The 13,375-nt window shown below is 31.3% G+C and overlaps 1 pseudogene; it reads right to left on the minus strand.

Moving 5' to 3' along the window:
- Positions 1 to 1,953: 1,953 nt before the first annotated feature.
- LOC147074949 (putative gustatory receptor 28b) lies at positions 1,954 to 12,238 on the minus strand (annotated as a pseudogene).
- Between the last annotated feature and the right edge of the window lie 1,137 nt (positions 12,239 to 13,375).

Consider the following 13,375-nt stretch of genomic DNA (forward strand, 5'->3'; position numbering starts at 1 on the left):
TTGCGATTAAAAAAAATATATTATTTCGACCAGAGATTCCCAAATTTATTTGGCCCACTATCCCTTTTTTGGAAAAAAAAAATACTCAACATCCCCTTATGAAGCTACATTCTATAAGCGAACAGTCTGAAGGATACAGTGACAATTGAGTATCTAAGAATCAAAAGGGTTTCTCTCCGTTTTTTAAATGTACAACAGTCAATTTTTGGTTTAAATTAAACCAAATAACTTAATTATTTATTTTTGATTATAGTCGCAGTATTTCAGTACACTCTTTTAATATAATATAATATTATAATAAAACTTATAATGTACCTAAAAATCCTCAAAACTGTGTCATTATTGTTATGCACATATATTATACATGAGTAAGTGATCGAGAAAAGCAATTTTGCTTTTAACCTACCTGCTCAAATTTTCGTTTTTTAATGTACCTATATCAATATTTTTACCTATATTTATATGCATATTAGAAAAAGATATTTTTGTTAATACCCTACCTAATGCTTTAATTATAAAATATATAAAATGAAAATTACTAATATCACTAAAAATAATCATAATGATAAGTGTGCAGCGACCAATTAATTAATGCTCGGCTATATTTTTGTCAGCAACATTCTTAAATCACCGAAATTAGATATTTGCAATCGGTTTTATTTTTAGTTAACAGATTTCTGACCACTCTAAGCCAACTTCCACTAAATATAATGAAGTAAATGCAATTAAAATGTTTTTACTGTAGTCCATAATCCAGAATAAATAAACATGCCTGTGCGGCTAAAACTTTTAGTAACTAGTTTAAATTAAATTTCAAATCCTCGTTTGTTACTACTTTTCTTTTAATTTTAGAGATTCTTCTGTGTTTGTTCCTGAATATGATCCAAAACTCAATCTTCCAGAGGCTACTACCACCTCCCTAGATTTCCTCAGCACCCCCTCAGTACTGGTATTACCCACTTTGAGGAACACTGACTATTCTATTATAACTTATCTACATTCGTGTAAGAAAACCTCTCTATACATAATCATATGTCAATAACTACACACCTAATGTAATAATATTATTATGAAGTTTGACACAGGCAATTTATATAATGACATTAATTTACTGTGTTTATGTTGACAAGTTAATTTATTTATTAAGTCAATATTTCAATTATGCTTCTTAATAACAAAGCAATGAAAGGATTCAGCAAACTGTAGCCGATGACGTAACTATATTATAAAATTATAAACAGTTTATATTTATACAATAATTTAATCAAAATATAATAATATTCTATGTAGTTGCCCGGTACTTTGGTAGCTATGGTAAAAATTTTAAATTTATTACAGAAAATACGTATTTTTAAAAACAACCTATTACATAATTCCTAGATAAAAAGTTGGACCGTGTGAAACACGATCTTACATCGTTGTTCGCTTGCACTGTGATCTATCGTCTCAAATCTGAAAGTAGGACGACTCCATTTAACTTGCCATGTCTCAAAGATTGAATACACCCAACCATTCAAAAGGCCATTCATCAATATACACGAAGGGAAATTGAGGCGATAGGGCTGTGTGGATAGAAACTGGGCCGAACCAATGTTGGTTTCCATCTGGATGCCAGCCCAAATTTTCTACCCGTCGTCCATTAATATAATATATATTATAATATTATAAAAAATAGAAAGTATAAGATAAATTATTTTTTTTTAAGATATTTATTTTATTTTCATCAAATTTTGTTTTTCAAAGCTAAATTATCATATTTTACAATCCCGGTAAATGTTTAATATTAAATACAGTTAAACAGACCAAAGTAATACACAATAATTTTAAACAAAATTAAATGATCAACAACACTAAAGAAAATTGCATCACTGTCGACTTTTTCACTTTAATGTACTATACTTGTAGCAAAAACCTACCGATTATTATATTCTCATTTTCTCATGGCGTCTTATTTTAACGAATTGGTTCGGAAACCATTGAAAATTGGATTAAAATTATAATATACGTGGTGACCGCACTGAATATCTGAAAAATAAAGAAAAAATAAGAAATTAACTCCAAAATTGTTTCTCAATAATTGATTATCACTTTATTTTTAATTAAATTATTTTTATTAAATGAACAATTCAAAAGATTTAAGAATGTACCATGTGATATTCATCGTACATAATTAAAAATTAGTAAATATCATTATCTATTAACTTTATAAATAGTATATAATGATAAATTATAATTAGTATATTTTATGAATTCCAAAAACGATTTTAAATAGGCATACAAAAAAAATATTTTAATTTGTTAGTACCTAACTACATCATATTACTATTTACTATTTCATTATCAAACACTCGGGTCTCAACCCAAAAGTGTTCACCTTAAAAATAGCACCGCCATCAGACTATCATTCCCATACGATAATTTACATACAGTTTTACTTTTCAGCTATACCGTAAGCACGACGATAATCGCCCCGTTCGACCATACTATTTTGAATATTTTTTATGACGTCATCGGTGTATTTGCATAGAGTTTAAATGCATTGAGTAGGCTTCAATAATCGTGATATTTTTATGCATTGGAGTACATAGATATAACTGCCATATTGAAATAAACACGTGAATAAATAATATTTTTTCTAGTATAAAATTTTTATGGTTAATAAACTCTCATAATTGACTTATTTACTTGACAAACATTAACTTTGAATAATTGTTTACTATTGAGTCTTTACCACTTTTACTTCTAAGATAAGGTAATCGCTTGGTAAAGGGTCTTCGCCAATGATGTGCACAATATGATCACGATGAAGGTTTATTTAAGTAGGTATAGTAAGCCTGTATTGATCGCTGTGGACAAAAAATAGGAGAAAGATTGTTTCTTTGTCCCTTTTATCAGTGAAAACTTAAAAATATTCTAGAAAAAAAGTTTCATCGAGTGGGACTCAATTTCACAAATTTCATTTTCCAGTTTATTACTCTAACTTTTAAGCTGTCAATCTATGATCCATTCCAATTATTTCAAATTCTGCCAATCGATAGACAATCGGTTTCATAATCATTTCAGGTAAATAAAACTACTAACTTAATATAGTAACTGACGTCCGGCGCTAGCCAAATTTTATTATCGGCGTTCTTGTATTATAATGAATCTAAATTTCTTAATTCTTGTGTACACTCAGTATTGAATAATAAAATTCTGCTTAACGCTTTTGGTAAATCAGGAATTAAATTTAAATTAAACTGTTCAAGTATTCTTACGTTATACATGAGAGAATAATCAATGGCGAACATCCCGCACGCATTTATCTCCACTACTTTATGTTGCAATTGCAGTGAAAACTGAGTAATCTGAAATAAAATTTGTATACTAAATGTTATATAAGTACCTACCTAGTTCAAAGTTTCAATTCCACGAAACTCAATTATAGTTATTTTTGTTCATTGATGTTTCTTTTTCTTTTCTTATATCCACATTCGTTTGCGCGCCCATTAGACGGCCGGCTGGTGCAACTCGATGCAATGGCCTTCAACTGGGTTAATCACCAGAATGGTCGAATCATTGCGTACTTTACCTCGACTTATTACCCCCGCTTTACCTTGCGTTATCTCTCCCCATACCCAGTGAGTACACAATCTTAGACTCTATACAGACTGCGTCGACCGTGTTAAGGAAAAAGGGCGTAACCCTCACAGAACAAATTGTACAGGAGGGGCAAAAAACGTTTTTTGAATGATTTTGGTTTAATATTTTTTTTAAACAGGCACATACATTGGGTGCATGATGATTGATGATTGATGATGTGGTGCAATATATTTTCGATCTAATAATAATTAAAGAAGATATTTCAGAAAAATCATTAAAATTGAGGGTAAATGCATTTTTCCTTAAATTAAAACTTAATTAAAGCTCAACTCAAACCTGAATTTAGACAATAATACGGCATGTTCGGCTTACTTACTTTTTATAGAATGTGTATTTAGTTGTATACATTGTTAATATCTAATAAAAGTACTTTTCGAAAAATCGAGGGTTACGCCCTTTTTCCTAAACACAGTCGGTATGGTTATGCTCAGCCACCGGCCGTCGCCTCAAGTTGCACCGGCCAGCCGGCTATGGGGACATAGGCTTCAGGTATGTCCTAATTTTCAACTCATAAAAACTTCACTACATAGTCTAATTTTCCATAATTTATTTATTAAAAAAACGGTTTGTTGATTTCTCCATTTATAATGTGATCTTATGATCTTATCTTCTTCGGCCATATCTGCCCCTTAGTTGGAACATATGGACACCACGCGGCGCCTCCAGGAATCACTGTCGTTAACTAGTATTCTAGCATAGTTCCAGGTCATACCAGCATCCCAGCAGCCGTATATACCTACTATTAAAGATAGTATTTAGCGGCCTTCCAGGACGCCGGAAACCGAATAGCTTGAAGAATAGGCAAGCCAGGTTGAGGTTCTCTTCAAACATCCGCAGCATGTGGCCAAGTCAGGTCCAACGCTGCCTTTTCACTCTCTCTCTCGTGGTATACCGGTTGTAAATGGAATCTACAGTAGAAAAATATAAGATAGTCTCTTACCTCATCTCACAAGTCTTGATCAACGGGGTTAATAGAATACATCTTATGCAAGACTGCTCCGGTTCGTTTAGACTAAAAATATTGAAAAATAAATAATAATTATGTATGTATATTATATTATAAAATAATTGTATTGTCCTTTACTTGATCCTATCGTTAAAAGATATCTAAATACATTAAGAGGATGCGGAAATACGTAGCCATTGTCACAGTATGCGACATCATAATATCTGACATCACGCTGATTCAAACTGCATTCAAAACATAACATAATTTCCGACGTTGTAATTTAAACAAATTTAGCATTTTTGTATTATCATATTTGGAATATAGTTTATAGCTGGCCTGTTGATAGTTGGCCTGTCTATTTCTTCCAGTTCTCCCTCTATCCAATCCACCGCTGATGATCATTATCAGGTTTTAAAGTATTTTTTATTTTAATTGAATTTTCAAATTAAGTATTTATATAGTTTTTAATTCATCGAAATTATCGTCTCCAAAAAGACTCAATAAATAAAAACCCTTCGGTTTAAATGCTTTTCTGCCTTTTGTAAATCGGCCTGAAGGTTTCGGCCATTCTATCTTCTTCCAAGTGATTTCGGACACTCAGCCAGGTATATGGTATTATAATTTTCAATATCCGACAAATGACGCAATTGACGCAATTGATTCATCAGAAGATTAAAAACACAATTATTTAAGTAGGTATACCAGAATCTTAAAAGGGTGAACATTTCTTACACAGTTAAATTAAAGTATTAAAATAATAGTAGTATTAAACTTAATATTATATGACATTTTTACCTCTGATTTTACAGCAACGCTATATTTGCACAAAGCATAGATTTTCACACATGATTCAATTATGAATAACATCGGCACGAATAGATCTATCGGTCTATTAAACGTACGTATATTTTCATTATCTCTTGCGTAACCAAAAAATGCTGAAAAAACAGCCACAAATACAAACACGAAGCATTGTAGAATATTTACTACAGTTTGTACTGAAATAACTGTTTTCAAATCTTCCGTTAAGTCACACAATTTATAGTGCAAGTCTCTCACCACAGTAATCAAAGTATTTATGTCGTGACGTTATTTCATATACAGTATTTTCTTGTATACCTGAAAGCATATCATTTAGAAGTTTAAATCTGAAATTTATCGCTCTAAGTAGAGTGATTTCTTCCAAAAAAATAATTAAGATTACTTTGGTGGGTTGATATAAGTGAAACCATTTCCCCAAGCATTTCTTCGTGTATGGATCACAAGTAAAAATAACATACACCAGAAAAAACGCCACCCAAAATAATACAGTACAAATTACTTGAAAAACCACACACTTATAAATTTTCTCATTTTGTACAGACTTTCCTAAAGTCGTCAGTTGCTGGTCAATTCTTTGAAATGAATTCATTAACTGTAAATGTCTTTTACTGTTCTTAAAATTGCAAAATATTGTCACATACATGCTAAAAAAACAGACAGTTGAAAATATTATGTCGACCACATAATCAAAGTCAGTTATTTTATCGTTTACTTTAAAAATTAATAAAGCCGATATGATATGACAGGAATTTAAAACCACGGCGTAAATTGCCCAAAGTAGACTATTTATTGTTTCCCCGCATTAAGAACGATTTTTTGGGTGGTTTTGAGTTTTTAGTAGAAACATTATCTGTTATTGGCCATGTTGTACTTAGACCAAATATATTAGTTTCATATAGGATATCGGGGTCAATGATGTTTTTATATCCATTGCGATTTTTGATTCCTGCAAAAAAATTGTCACAATAATTACAAGATAAAAAGAACTTTTTATATACCACGTTTTGAAATTTTCTGTTGAATCATATAAACTTGACAATTCAATGTTGAATTGTACTTGATAAATACTGAATAAAAATATAGAATACTGAAATGTCATTTTGACATTTCATATTTATTTCCATAGTAACGCACGTATATATTAATAATTTAGTTGCTAGGACCCCCTTAGCAATCAATAACAGTGTTTAACTTTTTACGATTTTTTTCCAAAATAACTTTCTATACAAAACAGAATTAACTGAAAATGAATTCAATTCTGCTTAAAGATGGCTAAAAGTATTAAAAGAATACATTGTCGTCGTGTTCTGATATATTCTAAAAGTTTAAAATGTCTAGCTAGTCGGGAAGTTAGTTTAAAATCTTCAATCGTCCAATACAAATCTTGGACAACCAAGAAAAAATTTGTACTGGACACACAAGAATACGAGCTAATAAAAACGTGGTAATATAGATGTATTAGTGCCACATGACATGTCAAATTTCTTGTACTATTGGCGCTTATATTACTAGGCGCTGGCGGAGTTCGATTCCGGTGAGGACACAATATTTATGTGTTTTTCTGAAAGCCTGGGCGTTTGTGATTGTTCAAAATTACTAACAACCAACTTGTACGAAAAAGCAAGGACATGGTTATTAATTCATTCCCTGCTGAGTAGATAATGATTTTTTAATTAGCACCTTTAAAATGCACGTTAATTACATCAATCGGCCGCCAAGGTCATCACGCGCCGAGTGCGTCTTCCGCGTCCAAAGTATTAATAATTAAACAAAAAAAAAAAAACTCTACATATAGGAAACACAAAACTTATGAGTGTTGTATAACAGTACAGAACTCAAGTGTGCAAAATATAGGAAAAACTTAAACACGTGTTAAAGAATATGTTATTTTCAATAGTTACATAATATGGCGATCGTCTTTTTAAAATGTTGAATCAATTTTTGATTTAACAATATAAATAGGCAATCTTGATTTCTAAATGGCGTCGGGTAATCTCTAAAGTAAAGTCTCACGTAGGTACCTACTTGCTAAAATATATTTTTAAATTATATAATTTTTTATTTTATTTATTGAATACCTACACAATTCTTTCAAATTCTTAAATCGTGTATATTGTTTATTTGAAAGAAAAAAAGTTGAATTGGTGTATTTTGAGGAACACAAAATTAATAAGAACTGGTAGGAAAATATGGGATAAACTAAAGAGTATGTTATTTTCAATATGCATTAAAGTTTATCACATAAACGAAATGCGCATTCAATATTTGAGATAACCAAACTGATTCCTGACCACTACATCAGTAAAGCTGTTCACAGGCCATGGTGGTTTCGCTGCCAAGCTCGGACTTGTTACCCGACCAACATGTCCATAAATTGTGTCGTAGGTTTAAAAAAAATGCGGCGTCTTATTGCGGGTGTGAAGATCTCTTCACATAGTTTTGTATGTTCGCGTTGTTTTAGCTTTGTTTTTTTTGTATTATTTATATTAATTAAGTAGAATTATTTGTTGTTTGTTAGTTCTCTATCCCATGGACTCTCTCTCAATTCTCAGTAAATTCAGTCAAAGCACACTTGAGTGTGTGTCGATCTCAGTCTTGGGTATCCGCTCCTGAAACATTTCCAGACGTATGCTTTACATCCAAACGTAGGGCCTCGTGATATGCTCGATTGATACCGAATGTGGTGCGGGGCTAGTTAGTTTTGAGGGGTCCATGTTTGTGTGGTCGGGATTTTTCGTCGTTCCTTTTTGTTACTTCAGTCTAGAGAGGTTGTACTTTAATAAAAGGGTTCCATGATTAAATTTCATTTGGAAACCCTGGTTTATATTATTCTACTAACAGTGCATAGCCACTTTTATGATACATATTGATTTCCGTATGAAGTGTGAAAACTACATTATTACGATTAGTTTGTGACATAAAACATGACAGCTGCTGTCAATTACTTCAATGAAAACGTCAAATCAAGTAAAAGGATCCACCAATATATTTATAGTATCAAACATGAATTTATTTATAGTGTTAGCTTTTTACTTAGAATTAAATAATTAGTTAACACTCTTAATAGCAATAAAAGACTAAATACTAATAAATTATTTACTGTTTAACCTGATTGGCAATTTCGATTCATTCGTAAGCTTGATTTCGTTTGAATTTACATAATCCGTATATCCAGCCACATAAAAATAAAGACATATTTTAAATTTAGAATTTACAAATTGAAACGCATGTTAGCAGCATTAAACAACTGCATTCAAATTCTTCGTATCATAATTTACAAGCATTCACTCAACTGGGAGATTTGATGAAAAACCAAAGAAATTTAACTTCAAGAAATATTACTATAATATGTACTTACTTTAAATTGTTCGACATTTTCTAAAGCTACCGAGAAAGAAAGATCATCTCCGCAACTATCTAAGTAAGTATACCTACAAGTTTATTATTAGTACATTCTAAAAACATATTCAAAGACGGTAATTATGTATGTTCTTGAAAACTTTAAGAAGTATAAATAGAAAGGTTAGTGTTTGACCTTGAGGCAAGATTGTTTAATTTGCTACGCTAAAAATATTTCAGAGGTTCCGCTATATTGTGCAAAGTATAATAATATTTCGCGACTAAATTTAATTGGGAAATCAGAGGTGGAAATAGAACCGGAACAAAACCTTAGAAGCTTGAGAACCCCTTAAATATTTTGGAATCGGAAACCTTGCAAACTATCGGGGTTCCGGAGATTCTATTGTGTGTTTTTTTTAATAGTATAGCACTTGGGCTTATTACTTATTATATTAGTTTATTTTCAAAAGAACAAACCATTTAAAATGGATCCTTTCTATGTATTATCAAACAGAATCCTTGACATTTTGATCTTTTTCAAAGAATTCAGTTTGTCACAATTTCCCATATCGTATGTAATCAGGGCTTGATATGGACCGGAGCGCACCGAATCGCCGTTCCGGTTAATAAGATCCCTAAAATTATCGATCTGTCTCGTGGAAATATTAATTTGACCGTCTGAGCTAAATATGCAATATAATGAAAAATCTAACACACTTATTTTTATAGAATCACATACAATTAGATAACTTTGCTAATGATTTAAATGTTATTTTTGTGTTTAAAAATGATTTACTATAACCAATTTGAGAAGGTACTTACACCTTCAATAATATTACACAAATGAGATAAACCAATAATTTTTAATTTAGCATAATACCTACATATATAGGTATAATATTTAACATGTGTAAATATTATATAGAAATTCCTTTTTGATACTGAATGAAGAATGTAAACGAAGCTTTAAAAAATCATTATTATTATAATATGATTGAAAGGGGAACTGTACATTTCACCAAATTATATTACATAGTATAGTATTATAGCAATATGGATAGTATGTTATTATTTTTTTTTCATATAAATCAACACGTCTTATACCTACATTACAAACGTTATAAATGTTATTTTTATTATAATTGAATACATGCAAATTGTCATGAATATTCGTATTCTCCACCTCATAACAATATTTAGAAGGAATATTTTTAAGTAGGTATAGCGCATGCTTTTTGAATTTTAAAATTGAAATAAAATATCCATGGTATACTTATTATGACTAAGCAGATATCTTAGACCTGGAACCGAACTCTATACGATTTTTTTCACTGGAACCGAACCCAAAACAGAATCTTTAAAAAAAAGTCTCTTCTAACAGCTCTGCAGGGCTATTCTGACTAGTTAACACGATAACACTTATCCGTAATTTATCATGATTTAAATTAACGCGGATGTCTCTCGGGTCAATTCTGTATACATGACGGTTATTTAAATTGCAAGTTAACTTATAGTCGCTGCGCATGCGCAATGCAGTTGACATTTTTATATCATGTCACCTCGACGTTTTTTTTTAATCTAAATAGAGAACTGAATTTATATAATAATATGCACTATATCTTTGTAAGAATTTATATGGTGTTTATTTATATTACATTGTATATTCTACATTGTACAAAGGTACATGGCTTTTACAAAATTGTTGAATTTTCGCATTATCGATGACATTTTACAGCTAGCAAGCGTGTAACACGCCAATTGTGTCTTGACTTGCTGCACGGTGACTCTGGTGTTGTAAATGTTAGTACTCATTTTTAAAATCGCCTCATCTTAAAATCTAATCGTCGTCCGATATCTCACCCTAAGCAGGTGGTGCAACCATCCGAACCCAAGTTCAAAAATGTCACGAACACGACAATTTATAGGCCGGGATAATTAACTCTTGGAATGTGACATAAACTATTAATCACTTTTTATTGATTTTTGAGTTAAGTGCTAGGTTAAAATAGTCCTGCTGGTTTAACATCGGCACTACAACAGCCCAATCAATGTGAGTGTTGACTGCATTTTAATTAAATAACAACACAATGTAATATTTTATTATTGTTTAAATATAAATTTAATATTAATGGCAATACTGATAAAAATATTCACAGTGCAGAGTATCAATAAATAAACGACGCTTCATTATATATGACCAATTAATTTTGTTTCAAAAGAACTCTTTATAATTTTTGGTTTATGGATTTGGCTTTTTGTGTTTGAAAAATCTACGAACGACATCGACTCATACCGTTTTCCGGTGTAAAAACATATTATGCAAGAATAAAATTTTGTTTCATTATTCTATCGCGATTTTCTTTGTTTATTTTTTAATCTTCATTCACCAGACTTCCGCTTAGTATTAATGTCAGATTAGATATTTTATAGCTTCCAGTGGCGCCTTTATAAAAGTATCGCACTGCAATATGTAATACAAGGAACATGAGACATGCCCTGGTGCACAAATACCTGTATTAAAATGGTTGAAATTATAGATAGATTTTATTTCATAGTAATTCACATAGGTACTTCATTAACTTAAATAAGTTAAATTGATATTTTTTGAAGTTACATACATAATATTACAAATATTGTTACCTATTATGTTATAACCTAAATGGTTGTATATACCTGCCTACTTATAATAGCTTGTGTTGCTATTTTTAGTTAAGACGTCTCACAACATATCATTTGTCTTGATTTATCTGTCTGTAACGCAGCGCAACACAGAATAACACACACACACTCTCCCTATATATGATTGAACACATTAAACGTATTGAGCGCGTCGACAAGAAAGTTGACAGGTAACACTGCCACCTGATATTTTTTTAATTATGATATAATATTTATTATTTAAAATTCGAATAATTGAGCACGTGTTTTCTGTAAAATTTATCATTAACTTATTTTTATTTCATTAAATCTTTAACACACAGCTGTCAAAAACATAACGCAAAAATATCGTTATGTATGTCATACATTTGTCTTGTTTATATTATTGCCATAAACAATAAAACTTGTGTAACCATAAAGAATCGCCACCACTATGAAAACGTGGGAAATTACGTTTTAAAGGCTAAACATTGCAATTAGTCACAAAAGCGTTAGGCATTTGAAATTTTCACTAATCGATTCTTCGATATGTTACCAGATAGAAATATTTTTAAAAATTCATATATATGCCGTCGATCTACTTTCCGAGATAACGCAGTCAAACATTTCAATAGTTAGCTAGTACATGGACTGCACGTTGAGTGATATGCGCTGAGCATACTTGTAAATTCCTCGCGAATTCCACATCTCATCACATGCTTCCTCTGAGGTTTCTCATTAAGATTTTCTTCTTGCGTATGTAGTGATATTATTTGCCTTTTCCACAATAATTCTATTATCGAAAAAATCCTGGGATTAATGATACTGATGTAATCTTACCTCGTACATTTCCTGTATTGTCTTTCCTTGCCGTTTGTCTTAAAATAATATTCGTGTGAAATGCGAGAATGATTATTGAAATAATTTGACACACTTTGACACACTGTAAATAACAAAAAAGCATCGCCTTGTAGAGAACCGGTTGTTGTTTACATGCCGGCACGCCACTGTTATATCCCCGTAGCAATTTTGCTAGTTTCTATGAGTGGGTGTGTATCCCATATTAGCCTTGGGCCGTTGGAAGCGTAAACTATGACAGAATTTCATACAGAGTGAACAAAGGGCGGAAACCAAAGGAATGTGTCATGTCTCTGTAAACCCTCGGACCTTATAATTCACAGGGCGTTTCAAAAATAGACCTGATACAAAATAATAATCTTATTACTCGACTTAACATAACTTGAATACCTACCTCATGTTTATTTATTTTAACATGAAAAATCCTTCAAATAAAACGAATTGAAGAAGCAGCCATACCATGTAAACAAATTTATAAGATGTCTTGTCTTCCCAATTTGTATTTATGCCTCTAACATTTGGATGGTAAATACAGGAGAATGACAAGGATTAAATGCGTGATGCATAAAGTGGACCTTGAAAGAGTACCCACTTTGCGAATGCTGTAAGATTCAGATCACGGAACACATCGTGGAGTCATCAGCGCTCAAAATAGAAAATTTTACGAACCGGAGCGCTCGATAATTTTACGAAAATATAACATAGTTATCTAATTGTATGTGTATTTAAAAAAAATAAGTGTGTTGGATTTCGTATTTTATAATATATGATATTATCTAGCTCAGATCCTCAAATTAATATTTCCACCAAACGGAGCGATAATTTTAGGGATTTTATGAACCGGAACGGTGCTCCGGTGCACTCCGGTCCATTTCAAGCCCTTGGAGTCATGCTGTATGTATGCCTTCCTGGAGGAGTTTCAGCCACACCGGAGGCTGTTGTGTGAATTGATGTCTTGCCAATTCCGCTATGACTGTGACTTGTTATATGACTAATTCTGTGATTTTGTTTTTGTGATTTTATTTTCTGCCGTATTTTTCTTTTTGAATCAAAGTTTTTTTTACTATCGCCAGAAGATTATCGAATTAAATATACATAATAAATTATAAAATGCATTTTAAATGTGGT

This window comes from Rhyacophila brunnea, unplaced genomic scaffold, assembly GCF_057557595.1.
Source record: "Rhyacophila brunnea isolate RB1 unplaced genomic scaffold, BYU_Rbru_1.0 scaffold_15, whole genome shotgun sequence".
NCBI classification, from domain to species: domain Eukaryota; kingdom Metazoa; phylum Arthropoda; class Insecta; order Trichoptera; family Rhyacophilidae; genus Rhyacophila; species Rhyacophila brunnea.